At 39.0% G+C, this 21,627-nt stretch overlaps 1 protein-coding gene across 3 annotated transcripts in view; it reads left to right on the top strand.

The window, feature by feature from the left end:
* CACNB2 (calcium voltage-gated channel auxiliary subunit beta 2) overlaps positions 1 to 21,627 on the top strand; it is a 413,977-nt gene that overhangs the window by 52,064 nt on the left and 340,286 nt on the right. The gene's annotated exons all lie outside the window — the stretch shown is intronic.

The following is a 21,627-nucleotide window of genomic DNA, read 5'->3' as shown; positions in this document are numbered from 1 at the left end:
CATGTGATATTTTGATACATTTGAACACAATGTATAATGATCAAATCAGGGTAATTAGCATATCCATCACCTCAAACAACTATCATTTCTTTGTGTTGGGAACATTTCAAATCTTCTACGTATGTTGAAATATATAATAAATTATATAATAATCCTGTGTGTAACTTTTTGAGGAGCTATCAAGCTTTTTCTTAATAGCAAATGGATCATTATACATTTTCCCCAGCAATAAACAAGCATTCCAACTTCTCCACATTTTTGCCAACATTATTGTTTTCTAGTTTTTCAAACATAGCCATCCTGTGGGTATGAAGTGCAGGTGGCTTCTTTTTATTAGGCCGTTCCTGGTTTCCACTCGAGGAAAAGGCCCCTTTAATGTAGAAGGAAAACCAGGCCCACCTTATTATGTTAGCTATTAGAAAAGGAATCTCCAAAGAGATAGATTCTGGAAGGGCCTCTGCAGGGCAGTACTCCCTTCTCTTGGCCAGCATCTGAGTTCCCCACTCTAGTGTGGTGGGTTGATGTGTGTTTTACCTCTGAGGGGCTCACTACAGCCCTCTCTCCTTGAAGATGGAGTGAGCTGGTGGGCTATGGAGGAGCACTTGTAGAAAGGAAACTAAAGCTTTCTGGACAAACAGATAAACTCTTAGATTCATTCATGTATTCAGTAAATATTTATGCATCCCGATTATATGCTGGGTACTCCTCTGGGTGCTCATGAAACATCAGTCACTCAAACACATGAAGCCTGTTGCTTTTGTGAGCTTCCATTCTGCAGGGGAAGATAGACATTGAGCAATAAGCCTAATAAATACATCCTGTGGTGTGTTAGGAGGTGATAAGTGCTACAGAAAAAAATAAAAAGAAAAAGTAGACAAGGATAGAAAGCTTCTGGAGTATTGGGTTGGGGAAAGTGGGGTAGACCTTTTGGAGAAGCTGTGGTGTGAGCACAGTCTGGAAGGAGTTGAGTATGAAGGATTCTCCAGATCAAAGTTTACCCAGACAGAGATGCCCCATGCCTCTGAGCTCACTGCTGTGGTTCCTTTCCTGTCATCTGAGTCCCTGCTCTTCCAGGTTTTCAGAGTCATCTCTTGATGTTCATCTGTCTGCTTCACTTTGCTCAGTTCACTAAGATGGCTTTGCAGTTGCAGCTGGTTAATGAATGATGGTGAAAATTAGGCCCCTAGGGCTGTTGGCTGTCAGCAACTCCAGGCCCCCCGCTGAAGGAAGCCAGATGGGAGTGAACCAAATCTTCCCAATTTACCTGACATTGAGACTCAAAGTTGTAAAGACTGTAGGCTATAGCTCAATTTGTTCAGGGATTCTAGAATCCTCTAGAAGAGGCTTCTAGGAGATTCTGGACATCTTTAATAACTCAGAAAATTTGTAATTCTCAGACACCCCTTGGTCTTCTGGTGTTGTGCCCTGAGGGCAACCAACAAAGGCTTTAAGTTTATCAGGTTCCTGTCTGTAACGTCCTCCTTTAAATCAGACCTGTTCATTCTGGGACAGGCAATCGCAGCTGAGGCATGGGTGGCTACAGGGGAGATAGATTTTGTTTAGTGTCTCCCATTAGAAGATTTTCACTTGAAAGATGAGAATTGGAGTCTCTTTTCTCTGAGAAAATACCCAGATACGACCATATCTTTGCAGGTCTTTTACAAAATTCTGTGCTGAAGTCTGTGTTTTATGAAATGAATGTTCCTACAGTTACGTTTTGAGCAGTTCCAGTCACGTGACATGGAATACAGTTTCGACACCATGATGTCCATTCACTTTGTAGTGATAATTGATTTCTAGTTTCTCAGAAGATTCATTTCAGAAATAAGAATTGCTTCTGGTTTCAAACTTTTAGCTCCAAATGCAGCATTTGGAAACCTACAATTGGGCTGATTCTTAGGATGTGTAGGGTCTCCATTTTTTTTTCCTTTGGGTTTAAAAATATATGACAAAGTATAATGAAGATGTGCCATTTCTTTAAACACCCAGCTACTGCGAAGGAGAGTTTAAGATGGCCTCAGGAATGCTTTCTCAAAATTTAATGGGCTTTGCTCTTTTTCACTCCAGTTATTTTAGGCAGTCATTAAACAGTTGTTAGCAGTTTAGTAAGTTTATATAAAAGTGCATATTTTGAGGCTTTACATGCCACCAGAGAAGTTCCAGTGTAAACAGAGGAAGATAGAATCAGTGCTTCCAACGGAAGCGCCCAGCACTGTATTCTCATACCAGTCGAGGAAATGCTTGCACATACAAGTGCATCAACACACATTGACCCGCCCCAGCCATCATAGAAGTTCTGGGATAATTGATCTCTTAGGGGGTAGCAAGCGGGACCAACCAGGTGAGATCCCAGTTCTAGTTCTGGGTGGGTCAACGAGATTCAGTTTGTGCTGGGGTTACAGATTGTGTCTCAGCTTTTGGTAAATGTCTCATAAATGCATTCCACTCATCAAGAGAGCATGGATTATGAGCTCCTGGCTCTCGGCCGGAGAGATGCGCAGCAAGGCTCGGATGCACGTGCCAAGAATGTTCTCTGTTCTTTAGACTGTTCGGACTGTCAGTGCCTGACCAGGCAGAGATGGTTCTTTGTCACTGTGATACCTGCGTTCGGTGATAAGTGGTGGGGCTCACCCCTCAATCTGCAGACTGGCTCTGACGCTGGTCCGTTTCTCCTTGAGTTGCTGCAGAAGAAGAAAAAAGTAGTAAAAGCTGTTGATTTCTGTGTAATATCTATGAACTTGCATTTGTCATCAGAGTCAGCTCTTTGGTACAGAGCATCCTCTTCTTTGTTTCGTTAATTAAAATGCATCTGTAGTCTTCAAAACAAGCTTTGATGTGGATCTCTGTGGTTCCTTTTTAAAATTCTGTATTTCTCTCTCTGTGAATATCAGCAACAATAGTAACCCTAGTGATGGCCAACACTGAGTACTTACTATGTCCCTAGGCTCTGTTTTGCATGAGCTTTACACATATTAACGCATTTGATCCACAACATAACCCTGCCAAAAGGAAGCTAATATTATTATGACTATTCTTATTTTATAGATGTGACAGAGAGATTAAGTGAATTGCTTATAGTTACATAGCTTGTAAACTGTGGGGTTTGTACCCACTGTGTGGCTTCAAAGTTGACTTAAACCGACTCTACTAAGCTGTTTAACAATACAATAGCAGCAGCACCACCAACAAAACACTTTTTTTTTTTTTTTTTTTTTTGAGGCAGGGTCTTGCTCTGTTGCCCAGGCTGGGGTGCAGTGGCCTGATCATGGGTCATTGCAGCCTCTACCTCCTGGGCTCAAGTGATCCTCTTACCTCAGCCTCCCAAGTAGCTGGGACTACAGGGGTGCTCCAGTATGCCTGGCTAAGTTTTTGAATTTTTTGTAGAGAAGGGGCTTTTCCCTTCCCCAGGATAATCTCCAGTCATCCAGTCTTGAACTCCTGGATTCCACTGATCCGTCCACCTCAGCCTCCCGAAGTGATGGGATTACAGGTGTGAGCCACCACACTGGTCAAAGAAGCATTTTTGAGTGCTCCCTGTGTGCCAATCACTTACTGATGCAAGACTTAACTTTTATCACATCCATTCATTTCACTGGTGTCTAAAACAAACTCATCTTCCTTCCAAAAGGGGTTATCTTTTTCTTTAATGCCATCACTGTGACTGAAATGCCTTTTGTGTGCGTGTCCCACTTTGCCCTAAAAGCAATTTAGGGAGACTTTAGAACAATTGTTTTCCAGGTAACTAGGCTGAAATTACCTGTCAGTTTCCTTATCTTCCTGTTTTTTTCAGTACGGTGTCTTTTGATCCAGCCCATCCTGAGTTTTTCTTGCTATTCTTGAATTCAGGATGCTGTGTTGCGCTTCTTTCTCTTCTCCCCTCCTCTCCTTCCCTCTCTTCCCCCTATTCTCTTCTCTCCTCTCTGCCTCTCATTCTCTCTCTTCATTCCCCACAGGAAACCTCATTATGCCTCTTAGTCCCCTGGGCAGTGCTTCCCTAGAATGATCATGCCATTGGTTGATGGTTCTCAGATACAGAGCTCTTTGATGGCAGGCCTGTGTTTCATTCATCCTCTTGTTCTTCTAACACCTAGCTTTTGGGCCTGGCCCACAGGGAACACTCACTAAATGCTTCCTGAATGAGCAAATCCCTTCCTTCTCATCCCCTCTCCCCCTTGGCCTATAACCTACTCCAGACAGTCATTATTATTTCACGCCTAAGTTATATCAGCTAGAATGTTTTTGCCTGCAAGGAACAGAAAAGACAACTCAACCTGGCTTAAGCAATAAGAAATTTTATTGGCTGACAGAACTGAAGTCCAGAGATAAAGCAGGCCCCACGACAGGCTTAATCTGAGCCCCCCAGCGTGTTTCTTCGTGATTCTCCTGTCTCTGTCCTCCTTCAGCCAATGGTGTGATGGTTATAGGATTTCAGATCCTCATATTAGGCCACGATGACATCCAAAGTGCATCTTTAAAAGGGCAATTTTCCTGGAAGTTTCTAGGAAACCTCTCTTTGTATTTCATCGTTAGAATTGGGCCACATGCCGTTTCCTGAACCAATTCCCATAGCCAGAGCATTGCCATGTTCTGAGTAACTTGCAGCTGGATTTGCGGACCAGACAAGTGACATGGAGAATAGATTCCTTTGAGACAAAAAACCAGTCGGGTCAACGTCTCCTGGAGCGTGAGGCCTCTTACGAAGGATGGGTGGATGCCTGAAAGGTGGGGCACTGCTGGAAATATATTAGCTTTGCCTATATTAACATGTTATTTATATATTTTATAAATTATATAAGAATACCTATTAATTGTTAATAATATATAGTCAATTACATTATAATCAATAAATTAATTACAATTAATATTTATTTATATATTTTGTATATTTTATGTTAATTAGTAACAATATAAATGTATGTAATATAATACAGAAAATATACAGAAGTGATAAATGTTAATTATGTACTGTATTAGCATATATAATTGACATGTAATATATTCACATGACAATATATGTCAATATATTACATATATATTATGTTAATATATTGCATATATTAACTCAAATGAATTAATATTTGAGTTAATATATGCAATAATATATGTTAATAATTAATATATAATACATATGAGGCTCATATGTTCCCAACAGTACCCTATATTTCATATAGTAGTTAATATATGTAAAGCTCATACAGGGGCTACCTGGGGGTAGATGTAAAGCTCATAGGAGGATTCTTGGGGCTAGCAGCCATCGATCTTCACCATGCTGCACTCTGCAAAGCTTCCTGGTTGGTGCTACTTTTTTGGGCATCTCTTGTTCTGGTCCTTTCCATGTTCTGCCACTGGAGTCCTTGCTCTGAAGCATGACATTTATGATATGACATTGATGAAAAATGTTAAATGGCTCCCCACTGTCTACTGAAAAATAGCCTGACATTCAAACCTCTGTTCAAGACAATCTTATTTTGTTCTTGCAGATTCATCTTCCAACCGTCTTGGAAAGTAAAGCTGGGTTTTGGCAAAATTGGTTTTCTCCTCATGCTCCGATAATGTATGCCCACACCTTTACTTCCATGCTTTCATTTCCTCCACCCAGCATGACTGCTTTCCTTCCCTGTATACGTCAAAGTTCTAACCTTGCTTTCAAGATCCACCTTCCATTTTCCCTGATGCGTTGCATGACCACTCTAGTTTGCATCAATTTACTTCTATTCCAAATATAAATGTAAATATTCCAAATATTAAAATGCATTCATTAATATAGCATGACATTCAACTTAGATTGTTTTGCATTGTTGGATAATGTCTCATTTAAATTTATCTTTTTTCAGTCTCCCTAGAAGTAAAATCAGATGCATTCGTGATTCTCCTAATGTCTGAGTTAGCATCTTGCAACTCATAGGTGCTAATAAGTATGTTGATATGTGTCAGCTGAGAAAAGTACTAGCAAAAAGGCATGGTAGGCACATTAAAACTGTGAAGGTACCATCCAGGTCTTTGAAAATTAGTCTAAATTACATAATTAGTACAAATATTTACTAGGAACCTACTATGCACAGGGATCGCTCAAGGTTCTAGAAATTGCAACAAAGCATATACCAAGTCCCTTCTGTCAGTGAGCTTAGCTTATATTTCTAGTAGACATACAATAAACAAATTAATATTTAATAAAATATCAGGTAATGCCAACTTCTAGGAATAAATCAGAGAATTGTGAGAGGACATTGGGCTGATATTTTGAAGGTAGGGTAACCAGAGAAGGCTTCTGAGCAAAGTTCTGAATAAAGCTCCCTGAGATGACATGGGGCAGGCAGAACTCCATGAGCAAAAGCCCTGGGAAGAAGTGTTGCTTAGTAGGCTTGAGAGAGAGCCAGAAGGCTAGCATGGTTGGAGTGCACTGATGGAGAAGGAGTAATAGGAGAAGGGATTGTCAAGGGACAAGGATTTGGATAATGTCATGTCTTATAGGGTATATCAGATGTTCAGTTTAATTCTAAATGAAATAGAATGGCTTTCATGGACTTTGATTAGGGTAATCATCTGATTTGATATATACTGTAAGAAAATCACTTTGTCTTCTGTATGGAGAAGAGATTTTGAGGGAAGAAGACCAGAGAGGAGGCTGTTACAGGATTGATAGTTCAGGCAAAGTGTGATGGTAGCTTGGTCTAGAACATTGGTGGAGAATCGGGAAGAAGCGGTTGGGATCTGTATGCATTTGAAGGTAGAAGCAACCTATAGAGTTTGCAATGCATTGTATGTGAAACTGTATGTGTGTGTGTGTGTGTGTGTATTGTTGTAAACAAAGATGAGCAAAAAAGAATCAAGATAATAGTGGCTTCTCAAATCAAACACTTCATTTAGTTTTTGTTTTTGAAAATCAGACAGACATCCTTGAACAGCAGACATTTTAAGACATTGTTCCTAAAAATTACTAAAAAGTTCCGACATTGTTTAAAAATACTAAATTCGTGACAAAAATTGAAAAGCTCTTAGAGTGATCTTTTGCATTTGTGCCGTTAATTTAGACATCTTTTTGTAGGCATTACTTTAATTATACTTTTAAAGAATTTTTTGTGTTGACAATCTTCATTATTGCAATGGTGAATGAATTGAGGATATTTTGACTTCTGTAATCCATATATTGCACCAATTTAAAACTCATTCTACTCGGTATAATTTTTGGTATATCATATGATTTACTGAAATTGGAATTGGAATATGTCTCCTTTGCATTTGTGAAGGGAAAGGGGAATTTGATTGAATTAGTGCATAAGAATGAGCATAAATACAATAAATTTTTTATAAAAAATAAATATTCTAAAATAATACAATTTAAAACTTCAGGTAAAAGTGATCCATTGTGTTCATTACTATTAGGAATGTTTTCTATACAATTGGATTGTTTATTATTTTATCTACTTAGAGGAATTAGTCTCTCTTTTTCCCCTGGAAAAAGTACTGCTTACAAAATTGAAGCATTTAGTATTCTTATACCAGATTTTTCTAAGAAACTTGTAACTTTATCAAATTTATTCACTTTTACAATAATTTTATAGTTGCCAAGTAGCAGTCACTTGCCCCCATTTCGTAAGTAAGAAAAATTTAAGAGATAGGGAAATGAGTAATTGCCATTTATAAGTTGTTTTCTAATGCCCACATATCTGAAGGAAGCTCCATCTGGAATGCCTTAGCGTCTAGAAACAGGTCTTTGCACTGCATTTATTTTTTGTGTTGAAATTTACCTCCATGACATCTCTACCAACTCTGTATGTGGGGTAAGAATTTGGTTTCAGTAGTATAATAGGGCTAATGTTCATTGGCTTCCATTTTACGGCCCAATTAATTCTATTGGGTGATCATTTTAATGCCCCTCTAGGAGAGTTATGTGTTTGTGTATTACTTAATAACTTACTACTTGGAACATTTTATCTATGCATTACTATTTTATTCATTCAATGGAAGTATAGGGAGCACTATCATTTTCTAGCCACTGTGGTTGGTTGTTCATTAGAATTTTCAAAACAGTAGTCCTGATTGATTTCTCACCAACCTGCCTTATAACAGGGTCCAGTATCATTTTCTTTTTCTTTTTTCTTTTCTGTTTTTTTTTTTTTTTTTTTTTTTTCTTTTTCAGACATGATCTCACTCTGTCAGCCAGGCTGGAGTGCAGTGGCACGATCTTGACTCACTGCAACCTCCATCTCTTGGGCTCAAGCAGTTCCCCTGCCTCAGCCTCCCAAGTAGCTGGGATTACAGGCATGCGCCACTAGACCCAGCTAATTTTTGTATTTTTAGTAGCGGGGTTTCACCATGTGGGACAGGCTGGTCTGGAACTCTGGACCTCAGGTGATCTGCCTACCTTGGTCTTCTAAAGTGCTGGGATTGCAGGCATGAGCCACCACACCCGGCCCACTGTCATTTTCTATGTGTTGTTTTTAACTGATACATAATAATTTTACATATTTATAAGGTACACAGTGATGTTTCAATACATAAAATATAGAAAAGATCAGATTAGGGTGATAGAATATCCATTTTCTTGAACACTAATTTTTTGATGTAGGGAATATTCAGTATCTCCTCTTCACAGCTATTTTAAAATGTATAACGTATTATTACTAATTGTAGTCATCCTACAGTCTTCTGGACCACTAGAATGTATTCCTCACATCTAGCTGTAATTTCATGTCCTTTAACAAATCTCTCCCTGACATTGTTAAAACATCTTGTATAATTTGAGAGCCAAACGCTACACAGAGGTGGAATTTCAGTGATCCCTGTTCTCTACCTTCTCATCTTTAATTCTCATAAATTCTTCAACAAGTGACAAAATCTTTTGTTATGTAGCCAAGAAAAAACTGAATAAGATTCTAATTTTTATGAAAGTGCCCTTTCACCAACATTTTACCAGCTCAGTATAATAGACAGTTCCCTATTTTGATGGTAGTTTGATTAGAGAGGGAAGAGTACATGCTTTGGAACCTTAAAATGGAATTGATTTTATTTGGTGAAGGAAGTCAGTGAAACAGTTGGCTGACAACACACAAAAAGAGGTGAATTTGGAAGCCATCACAGTGTTGCTGGAGATAACCTCGTTGACTTTCCCTTGGGTGGTGTCCAGCAGAACTGTGAAGGTTATCTCGCGTGATTTGGATGACGAGGATCCTCGGTTACACAGATCGAATTTCTAGTTTCTTCTCTGGCTATGATTGAGTACATATACTGATCTTCTCTGGGCCTTGGTTTCTTTAACTCTCAAATGAGCCACCATATATTATAAGGGCCAGACCATGGGATTTTGGGGTCAAAAATATCCTGGGTGTAAGTAAGTATCAGCTGTCCTATTTACCTCAATTTTTTTTTTTTTAACTCCTTTAAAAACTTCACATTCTCATCTGTAAAGTGAGGATAATAATACACAATCTTTAAGGGCTTAAGCAAATTAGAGATGATACAGATTAAGGCTTTAGCATCATTCCTGGAACAGAGTAATTTCTCAGTCAGTGGCCGCCCAGTGGAATGAATTGAGAAGGTTGAACCAGTGTCTATAGTTCCAGAACCATTCTCAGGTCCTATTTTGGGATGTTTATCTATTCTGTGTTGTGACTGGAGAGTAAGATCCATCTGGAATGTTGTAACTTCAGGAAACAGCAAGTTCTTTGCCTTTCTGTCTTTGTTTCAGGAAGCACATACTTTGTAATCTGTGACGTTTTTATGTTGAAATTCCCTTTCTTGACATATAGACTGACACTGTATAATTCAGTCAGCTTCCTATTACCTCTGTTGTTAAACAAGCCTGGATTTTCATCACTGGGAAAGCTGTTAACAGAGTCCCCATTAACCCAGCCATCACTGATCATTTTCCTTGATTGATGCTTTAAGCTTCTGTCACTCACTCTTTGAAAAGATCAGACTACAGGGCTCTGAAGCAGGTTTCTGCAATATTCTGCAGAATCTCATGGGTACAAAAGAGACACAGAATATGCTACAGCATCTAGATCCAATTCTCAGTGAAAATTTTGTTCTTTCTTCTGTATTCTGGTCAGCCAGCTTGAAGTAGATACAGGCAGATGCTTGGAGAGTAGAAATTATAGCACAATGATATCACAGAGTAGTTAAATACCAGCCAAGCTGTGGTTGGAGAGTGGCAACTTTATAAGCCAGGTAGGTTAGCATGGATGCTGTGAAATGTGACCCCTCTATCTGAAAAAGGGTTTTGTACCTTGGCTGGTATTAGTCACTTTTCCTCGTTTGATATTTATGGCTTTCTCTTGTCCTGCATGTATCCTTTGGGTAACACACCATGAATGAGAGCAGAAAAGCTTTCCTTATAGAGGTAGCAGTTTTATTCAAGATTAAAATGCTCTATTTTTCTACATTACATTAATGGGTACCTTCAAAAAAAAGATGACTTAATGAGGGGGAAACATGAATAAATAAACACCCACACATACATACATATGTATGTGTGTATATACATAGAGAAACATAACGGGGACAGTGATCGTTGATTATTTTAGCAGAGGCTGTAGAGTGAACAACACAATTACATATATGGTAATGAAGAATGAACAAGTAATTGTGTTGTAATTTCTCTCTGCTTTTTGCTAGTGATGACTATTATGAAAAGCAGATTGCTGGAATAGAAAAAAAAAAGATACTAAATAAAGAACCGTAGTTCTTATAATAGCATTTTGTAGAGTCTGTCTTTTGAAATATACTAAAATTTTTCACAATCCATGTTTCTCTGCTTTTGCCAATTGTGTTTGTGCTTGTTCATTTGTGCATGGAAGTTTCAGTAGGAAAATACAGTCATTTTTGTAAAGGTTGGATTTATAAGCTTCAATAAAAACAGGCTCATTCAAACAAAAAAGCAATCAGATTGCAAAATGGCAAATAAAAGAGGAAGTTTATCCTTATAGAAGAAGAAACGTTTAATTTTAACATTATGTTTAAATAGACAAAGAGACCTACTGCAGACTTTTAAAAGTGTTCATTTTGCTTCCCTTGCTGCAATTCAGCTTACAGATGGTCCCTATGATAGTTGCTATAGAAACCAAACCTTTTTCATCAATCTCTCCCTGTTGCTATGGTGTGTTTGCAGCCACTGCATGTAAACTTTTGTATAAAGTGTTATTTATGCTTTTCATGATTGACCTTATAATGAAACATATTGATTACGCATTAACCAACAAAGTATAGCATGAAATGGCACATCACCACTGAACACCCATTACTAAGCAGAATAGGTGGACCTAACATTATTTGTAGATGTGAATTGTGCCTTTGTTCATCAGGCTTTTTGAAATATCAGTGGGATAAAGAAATCTTGCTCTAATTGACAATTGTTCTTATTTTCTTTCTTGAAAGTGATAGTTTTTCTTCTAAAATTTAGTTTCTTCCAAGTAAAATCTGTCATAGGATTCAAATTTCCTGCTTTATAATTTTTGCTCTGCTTTTTGTGTGGCCTCAGGCAAATCATTTAACCTCTGGATTTAGTGAAATAATAAAACTATGGCATGAGAGATTTGTACGTGTTAAGCTCTACGAGGGCAAGTACACTGCCTGTTTTGTTGACCGTTATACATTCAGAACTTGGTGGTGTCCAGACAAACAGCCTAGAACACAGTAAACCTTCAAAAGTACTTGTTGAGTAAATGAATAATATACATGTTATTGCTTCTGATCACACATTCATTCCATACTGCACTTTCTGAATAGAGTCAGTTTCAAGAGTAGGCTTCATTTCATTTTGATGCCACAAATATTTCATTAGTTCCTACTAGTAGTAAAATGCTTCACTTTTTGCTGGATTCCTTACACTTTACCAGGGGGAAAAAAACAAACAAACAAAAAAACATGATCTGGCTTTCATGCCCAAGACTTTATATTCCAAACTCTCTAATTTTTATACATTTATAGATGTCAAGTGTTTTTTGTTTCTGAGGGTTTTTTTTTTTTTTTTTTTTAAGTTCTTAAGATATGTATCATTGAATAGAAATTTCCTGGACTTTCCTTTCAGTTTATGTTATTAACATGACAGTTATCGATCCCCTGATTAGAAGCATGATCCTTTGAATCACACAGATTTGAGCATTAACTTACTACCTCTGCACTATTGGGAAGCTCGCATCTCATTGCTAGCCTCAATTTTCTCATCCATATAATGGGGACACGAATAACTACCTCATATAGTTATCGTGAGAATTGAATGGGATTGATAAAGTACTAAGTGCAGCAATTAGCAGAGTGAGCACTCGTAAATGGTAGCTGTTATTGTTGTCTATATATGCATAGAGAATGTGCTTGACTAGTTTGTTGAACAGTCAAAAACCTGTGAATTTTACCATTTTATGTTTCCATTCAATGTGTCTGACTGTGCCATGACAGCTCTTTCTTTTCCGCCGGGTGAGCATGTTTTCTTAACATTTGGTATATTGTTTAATGTACCAGTCATTTTGGATTTAAACAACGAAGTCCTATGCAGCTTAAAATTCCAATCACAAGTATGAATGAAATCTGATCTCCACGACCTCCAAGCCACGCTTCTGCGTCTCAGAATTGGATGGGTACTTGGCCTGGTCTTCCATTCTTTCTTCTATTCCAGCTTCTTGGAGTGGTGAGAAGAGGGTGATGTTTCACTGTTCCCTGCTCCTTATCAAAACCTAACTCCTCCAGTGATTTGGAGCAGACAGAAGTCAAGGAGGCAAAGAGTTCCTACAACCCATCAGAGGCAGGAAGGCATCTTTGTTCTTGCTCTGATTTGCAGTGGTTCCATCTATTGCTCTGTGGGGTGGGTCCAGGGAGACAGAATCTGCTTTTCAGTCTCGCCAGGCCTTCTCCATCTATGAGAATTGTTTTGGTTTGTTTTGAGATGGAGTCCTGCTCTGTCACCCAGGGTAGAGTGCAGTGGTGCCATCTTAGCTCACTGCAATCTCCACCTCTCTGGTTCAAGTGATTCTCATGCCTCAGCCTCCCGAGTAGCTGGAACTACAGGCATGCACCACCATGCCCGCCCAGCTAATTTTTGCATTTTTAGCAGAGACGGGGTTTCGCTATGTTGGCCAGGCTGGTCTTTAACTCCATCCTCAGGTGATTCACCCGCCTCAGCTTCCCAAAGTGTTGGGACTACAGGCGTGAGCCACTGCTCATGGCCACCATCCATGAGAATTCTTAGAGACGGACAGCCGTGTCTCCTTTGTCTCCTGAAGGCAGTCCTCTCCCCGGACTTCCTCACTCCAGACGGGGCATCCACTCGCTTGGGCCGCTGCCTGGACATCCCTGCTGCGTCCACCTCATCCTCCCACCTGTGTATTGTGTCACATGGAACCCCAGAAATGGAAGCATGGTGCAGCCCCTTCTTTCTCTCCCGTTCCCCTCATGCTGTGCATGTTCCTTCTTTTCCCTGATGGGACCAGCTGCTCCAGCCAGCCACTCTCTGGCTTTCAGACGTGTCTAAGGAAATGTAGGAGCAAGACACAGGCTGCGTCCATGTACTTCCCTCAAATTCCAGAGAGGGGCACATGCAGATTCTCGCATGAATGAACCAGTGTGCTCCAGTCCTCTCCAAAATGCTTGCTGCTTGGGGCAGGAACGATGCCTTCTGCACTGCAGGTTGGCAAGCAAAGTGGGGCGGGTGATGCCGGATTCCATTTGTCATTGGAAGGTGAAGTAAGACATGCCAGTGAAAGCATTAAGCCAAAGTTCTGAGTCCACGGTGGGGCAGGGATTGGTGCTGTAGTTCCCCGTTATCCATGGTTTTTTCAAGGTTTCAGTTAATCGAGGTCAACTCTGGTCTGAAAACAGGTGAGTACAGTACAATAAAATATTTTGAGAGAGAGGGAGAGATCACATTCACATAACATTTATTACAGTATATTGTTATAATTCTTTTATTATTTATTTATTTATTTATTTAGAGACAGAGTCTCACTCTGCTGCCCAGGCTGGAGTGCAGTGGCATGATCTCAGCTTACTGCAACCTCCACCTCCCGGGTTCAAGTGATTCTCCTGCCTCAGCCTCCCGAGTAGCTCAGACTACAGGCATGAGCCACCATACCTGGCTAATTTTTGTATTTTTGGTAGACACATGATTTCACCGTGTTGGCCAAGCTGGTCTTGAACTCTTGACCTCAGGTGATCTGCCTGCCTCAGCCTCTGAAAATGCTGGGATTACAGGCATGAGCCACTGCACCCAGCCAATCATTGTTCTATTTTATTTTTAGCTATTGTTAATCTCTTACTGTGTCTGACTTAGAAATTAAACTGTATCATAGGTGTGTATGTATAGGAAGAAACAGTGTATCGGTACTACCCATGGTTTCAGGCACCCACTGGAGGTCTTTGATGGTATCCTTTATGGATAAGGTGGGGCGGGGAGGCAACTGTGTATCTTACTTAATAAGCATTACTAGAGTGTTACAAAATATATTAAAGTTTGTAACATAGAAATCACGTGTCACTTAAATCTATAATGTAAACACCGGCAGTACTGCAAAGCTTAGAAAATTGTTTGCACACATTCGTTTATCTTTTGACTCTTTTTTGTTCTTTCTTTTCAAATATATTTAACATGCACATTCTAATGGGCATGATGTATTATGTTGCATGTTGCACATCACATAGCAAATCTTTAGCTTCGTTTGTTACTTAACCATTATTATTCAAAGCGTCATATTGTACACTATATATACAGTTTCTATTTGTCATTTTAAAAAATAGTTTACGAAGAAGTAAAAAGAATCATTGTTGTGAAAAAGGAGTTATCATTGTACTAGCAAAAAGGAGAGCAAATTAACGGTTTTGATGTAGAATTCTGCATAGTGTAAGTTGATGATGTATGTATCTTTGTATGTGCTGCTTTTAAAAAATCTCAAGGTTCTATTTAAACCCTGAATTTTAGAAACCTACAAATATTAGTTGCATCTTTCTAGTCAGAGGAACTGTAAAAGAACAGTTTAATACAAATGCTAAAACCTAAAGCCCAAACATGTAAATGAGCCCATGGACTGATAAGCTCTTTTATTAGCCATTAAGAAGGAGCTTCAAAAAGGCTGTTTTAGCTGGGCACAGTGGCTCATGCCTGTAACCTCAGCACTTTGGGAGGCTGAGCCTGGAGGATGGCTTGAGCCCAGGAGTTCAAATTCAGCCTGGGCAACATAGTGAGACTCTGTACACACAATTTTTTTTTTTTTTTTTTTAATTTTTAAAGCTAGTGAAACGTAGTGATGTGTGGCTGTGGTCCCAGCTACTTGGCACGCTAAGGTAGAAGGATCACTTGAGCCCAGGAACTCGAGACCGGCCTGAGCAACATAGTGAGACCCCATCTATACAACAACTAAAAAATTAATGGGTGTAATGGTGTACACCTATGGTCCCAGCTACTTGGCAAGCTGAGGTGTGAGGATTGCTTGAGCCGAGGAGTTGGAGGCTGCAGTGAGTCATGATCATGCCACTGTACTCCAGCCTGTGCAACAGAGTGAGACCCTGTCTCAAAAAAAAAAAATTGTTTTAATGACAGGGGTTTTTTTTTTTTAATGAATCTGGTGATATTCCTCATTCCTTATTGCTTGTTCACCTTATTTGTTAAATTTGCACAGACTGGAGCCCAGCCTGAAGAAGGACTGAAGTCCTTTTCTATAGTCATCTCAGCTCCCGGAAAGGCAACTCTTAAGCACTGTGTTTTAGAGAAGGTCTGAGCCGTAGAAGATACAATGTTTAGAGAGAGAAAGCCCCTGAACGTGTATTAATTCTAAAGAATTCTGAGGAACTGATGAGTGTACAGCTGCATATGAACCCAGGGCAATGTTGAGTCCTTCTGGTGGGATTCCGTGGGGCACATCATCGTTGTGTTTGATGACTGTAAAATCGCTGGAAGTTGAATGTGCACATTTAAATAGAAACTAAAGGATGCAATGCAAAACTAATACAGTCTTTTCCAGATTAGCTGCCATTCCACGTTACCTGCAGAACTGCTTCCTTCCTCTTTTATGAGTAATGGGCTTGACTGCAGGTGAAACATAATGTAAATGTTATGTCTTATTAATGCATCCAGGAAATCTGCCTTAAAAATTACTTTTTATCACACACAAAAAAATGTGGCTTAATTTTTTTTTAATCATATGCCTTAGGCACACAATAGTTTAATGGCAACGTCAACTGCATGGAGCACTGAATTAATTAATTAATTTATTTATTTTGATAGAGGGATGTGTTTCTCCAGGGGCTTTCTGCTTTAACTTACAAATGGTTATTAAATTTTCAAGACAGGTATTCTCTTAACTCTCAAAGTCTGTCTATTTTTAGACTTTTGAAGCAGGAAATGGAAGTAAGGATGTGCTTTCCAGACGTTTCCAGCTTGCCTTTTCATCAGCTTGCTGTGTGGTTCTACAACTTGATGCTTACATCTGGGATGATTCTGAGCTGTATTACACGGACAGTGAAGGGGTCTGTTTGAAAATTTGTAAACAGGTTGACATTTTTTTGCTTATAATTAAATATGTTTTACTGGTTTGGGAAGAATTGACTATATTAGCTATTGATTTTTTTTATATGTAGCTTACCCAAACTTGATGTTTTGAACATTTTAAGTGTGCCAACACATTTGCTTTTAGGGCCCATAATATGGTCTTTTCTGACTTTAGAAATTAGTGTTTCTAAAATAATTGATTGTTTTGAGACATTTACATGTTGAATATTACTCTGGACAGGTTTAATAGGACAAACCAAACCTAGTCCAAAAAAAAAAAAAAACTCCTTCAAGACCTACATTTTTTTGTGAAGATAAAATACTAGTTCGGATAGTTTGTCATTGACAAACTATCAAAAGCTCCTTGGTGGATGTCTAGATTTTGAAATGGATGGGAGAAAGAAAAGGATGTCTTTCTGAACACTATTGGGCCCTTAAGACTAATTTTTCAGAGAAGCATTGCTAGATTTGAGAAGAGGTGTCCCTTCGAGTTACAGGAGGAGGGAATGTCCTGTCCCTGTTTGAAAGTGAGCAGCTCTTCCTGCCAATGCCACATTTCCAGTGTCTCCACTTGGGAGCATGGCAGGACAGGGTTGATATCTGCCAGGTGAGTAGTGAGGTTTTTAGATTGTGTTAAAATATACGCAAGGTGGTGACTATAGTCAATCTTTTTTTTTTTTTTTTTTTGAGACGGAGTCTCGCTCTGTCGCCCGGGCTGGAGTGCAGTGGCCGGATCTCAGCTCACTGCAAGCTCCGCCTCCCGGGTTTACGCCATTCTCCTGCCTCAGCCTCCAGAGTAGCTGGGACTACAGGCGCCGCCACCTTGCCCGGCTAGATTTTTGTATTTTTTAGTAGAGATGGGGTTTCACCTGGTTAGCCAGGATGGTCTCGATCTCCTGACCTTGTGATCCGCCCGTCTCGGCCTCCCAAAGTGCTGGGATTACAGGCTTGAGACACCGCGCCCGGCTTATAGTCAATCTTAAGCCAATCTAAGTGTGTTGAAGAGAAAACACAGCTCTAGAATGGGGAGAAATGTATATATATGCAGGTACGTGTGTGTATGTATACGTATAACAATTTTAGAATAGTTATCAATGGCATGATAATTGATTGAGATTAGAAACTGCATACCACTCTTTATATAACTGTCTTTGAACAAAGGTGAAGAATGATTTTCTTTCCCATAGACCTTAGAAGCTGGCGGGAGTTGGGGTGTGGGATGAATCTGTAGAGGCGATAAATAGAATGTCACAGTTAAGAATCCAGGGATTAGGCAGAAGACCTGGGTTTCAGTGCTAGTTCTGCCACTCTCCAACTGTATAACTCTGAATTGTATTTATTTGTCTTTCTAAGTCTCAGTTTCATTGTCTGAAAGTTGGTTACAATAAAGGACTCTACCTCCTAGATTTGTTGTTAGCGTCAAATACAGTAACATTAATGTGTCTGTAACTATTACAGACCCCAAATCTGTAAGTAACTTAATGAATATTTCCCCTTAACCTGTCTCATCGTTGAGATCGAGGAACTTAAATGCTTTTAAGTGAATGTGAAATATGTATAATATATTGCATGTGCATTATGGAAAGTGGAGTGGTAGTTGATCAGAGTATGACTTTTGGACTCAGAATATGAGTATAGGGATCATGCATCTACCATTTCTTATCTGCATGCCTTCAGTCAAGTTTCTCAACCTTTGTAAATTCCTGCTTCCTCGTGTATACAAGGACACCACTGGGGTAGCTACTTTGTAGAATTGCTGTGAAGATTAAATGAGATAGCATCTGAAGCACTGAGCATGGAGCTTTGCTCATGGGAAGACCTCCATGACTGTTAGCTATTATTTTTGCTGTTGATGTTGGAAACAGACTTGGAGGAGGAGGGCTATGCAGCAAGTTGATTTGAAGGAGAGCAGTAGAGGGTAAGAGAAACAGAGGAGTAAAGAAAGAGGAGGCTGGAAAACAGGAAGAAGGGTGCTCAGTAAGTAGGTTTAGAAGCTCAGGGTCATCGTATATGTGACACTAGGCTTGACATTTCCATCGTCTAGGAAACTAGTCTTTGAAGTTCATAATTCCCCATTCTTTATTTAATCATTTATGAGTAAGTAGCTTGACTGATTCTATTTTTAAAAAGTTATCATCCAACTTTTAAGATATACAGAAAGGCTCAAAGAATAATAAAGTAAAGCATTACATACCTATCACCCAGCTTAATGACCTGGGTTCATTTTTATTGCCAATAGAGTTGCTTCTCTTTGTGTAGCACTCTCTTTCCCTACTTGCAGAAACCACTACCTTAAGTTTCTTAAACCATTTCTGTAAATTTTAAAATACTTTTATTATATACGTGTATCTCTTTAAGTAATGTATAGTACTGAGTGTTCTTACATGTTTTTCTGTAAGATGTATTTACAGGGTTCAGATTTATATAAATAGCGGAATACTATAATGTGCTGCTGACACCTCTCTTGCTGCTAAACCTGATGGTTGTAATTTATCTGTAATGTTACACATGGGGCAGTTCATTCATTTTCATGCAGTAGAGTATTCCGTGGTGTGAATGCAGCACAATTCACTTATCACATTTTCTGTTGACAAATATTTATTTAGGTAGTTTCTTTTTTTTTTTTTCTCCCCATTACCAACAATGATATTATAAATATGCAGACACATTAGTTCTGGTACAAATGTGCAGACGTTTCTCTAGGGCAGTGCTTTCTCAATCTTTTTGAATTATGACATATGTAGAAAATAATATTTTCAGGCTGTTCACAGCTGTACCAACAGGCCCACAGCCTCCAGGCCTCAGGTGTTCGTATAGCTGAATAGATTGATTTCTCAGGCACACCTAGAACTCAGTGGATCGATGGGGAGGTTCTGCTTAAGGCCACCCTTGGAGTGGAATGGCTTAGTTGTAGGGTGTGCATACTTTTACCTTTACTCAATATTGCAATTCTCCAAAATCATTATGCCATTTTTACATCTCAACCAGCAGCATCTGAGTTCTCATTCTCCCACATTTTATGAACACTTGCAAATATTTGACTTTGACTATTTTGTCAGTCTGATCCTCTTCTGCTTTTATACCTTGACTTGATATCTTTTGGTATATATTGTGTTTTTTGCTTTTTATATTGATTTGTAGAAGATATACATACTCACTGTGATCCTTTGTCAGTTTTATGTGTTGCAGATATGTACTCCCAGTGTATGAGTTGGTTTTCCACTGCACTTTGATGAAGATGTGTACCAAGTTGTGATGTTGTCAACTTGAACCATTTTTTCCTTTATGTTTTCCATTTCTCATCTTGTAAGAAATATTCTTTTGTGTTTACTGCTAACATTTTTTAAAATTTTTGCTTATTTTTGTTTATAATATGAAGGAGAAATCTAATTTTAGGTTTTCTATTTGGATAAGGAATTATTCCAGGGTCATTTATAAAATGTTTTTGCCCCCACCACAGATCTGCAAGAGCAACCCTGTCATATATCGAACAACTATTTGTTAACTTTGTCAGACTTAAACATAAAATCAGAATAAATTTAAAAGTAAAACCTGGAATTCCCTCTTCTGCCCATAAAACAATTAAAAATCACCAGATTAAAAGAAGACTTGGATTCTGAAATTGGAAGTGAGAGCCCTGGCAATAGTTAATTATGATATATGACCTCAAATCAAATGTGTTAGACTTTTTGGCTTTGAGCACTGGTTTAAGTTTCTCTGCCTTGTGGGTTTGTGAGAAAGCACATAAAGGAAGTAAGGGAATAGAGGATCCCACCTCTGCAGATAATCACCTGGCCTCATGCAAGCAGTGTGCCACGTGTGGGAGAAGTGTGTTCAAAACTCATTCCTGGTTCCTGCACCTGTGGCCCTTGGCGACAGGTCCTGTAACATAAAGCCTGACCACTGATACGGAGGAGGACCCCGGGACTGCTTTCCTTATAAGGGTCCTGTGCCTTGGTAGAATTTAGACTTGGAGTTGCAGAGACTCGACTCAGAAAAGCAAGTCTCTAACCTCTTTGACCTTGGTTTTCTCGTTTGTTAGGCTCGGGACGTGGAGTAGGTGATTTCTCATGCCTTTGATTTTTAACAGTATGTGGAATAGAATTGTGCATAACTGGAAATCACAGTCACTGTAGAACCACAGAGCTTGGCTGGTAGCTTTCAGAATCTGTTAGTGGCTTTGTCTTTGTTCTTTGAAAGATTGGTACTGTTCCATTTCATGATGCCAGAAAGTCATGTTGGGAATCTGTGTTAATTTTTCTGGGCTCAAAAATTCCTGTTTCTTGACTATTTTTCCTACTTCTTTCTATAATGTGAACTATTCTGCAAACAAAAGCACTTTGGTAAAAAATTTCTACTGCTAGAAATGTGTTTAGCATTATTGTGTTTTCAACAATACACATCAAACTTTCAGAGCCACTCTTGGGAGTGCAATTGCTGTGGAATATGGAGTGAAAAGCTATTCTTTGATCTATTTTAGGCTACTTGCAAAGAAATATAACAGAATGGCTGGAAGAGCCATCTCTGGAGTCAGATCAGAGTATCTATGGCCAAGAATTAGCAGGATGACCCTGTAGAAGTTATTCACGTAACTGAATTTTTAATGAGATAATGCATGTAAACTACTGAGTTTTAGATTGCATAGTATCTGATGTAGTATGCTAGCTACTTGTTGTTTGAATAAGTTCTCTAATTCTTGATTTATTTGTATTTATTAAAGATTATTCTACAGATTCAACTTGTGCTGATGTCTTTCCACTGGCTACAGAATATTCCCAGTTTACTTCATGTATCTGAAAAAAAAAAAAATTCTTATTTAAATTTACCCCTACACAACTGGTGGGGGGCGGCGGGGGGGGGGTGGCGGTGTGGGAAAGATGAATTTTTATAGAAGTATAAATTCTTCCAAAAAGGGACCCGAGTTAAAGTTTCCATGACTGGGTTTCAAATTCATTTTTTTTTCTTTCTTTTTTTTCTTTTTTTTTATTATACTTTAAGTTCTAGGGTACATGTGCATAACGTGCAGGTTTGTTACATATGTATACATGTGCCATGTTGGTGTGCTGCACCCATCAACTCGTCAGCACCCATCAATTCATCATTTATATCAGGTATAACTCCCCAATGCAATCCCTCCCCCTCCCCCCTCCCCA

Source organism: Piliocolobus tephrosceles, chromosome 9 (assembly GCF_002776525.5).
Source record: "Piliocolobus tephrosceles isolate RC106 chromosome 9, ASM277652v3, whole genome shotgun sequence".
In the NCBI taxonomy this organism is placed as follows: domain Eukaryota; kingdom Metazoa; phylum Chordata; class Mammalia; order Primates; family Cercopithecidae; genus Piliocolobus; species Piliocolobus tephrosceles.
Note: the sequence above shows the minus strand (reverse complement) of the source record. Positions and strands in the feature narration are given on the sequence as shown.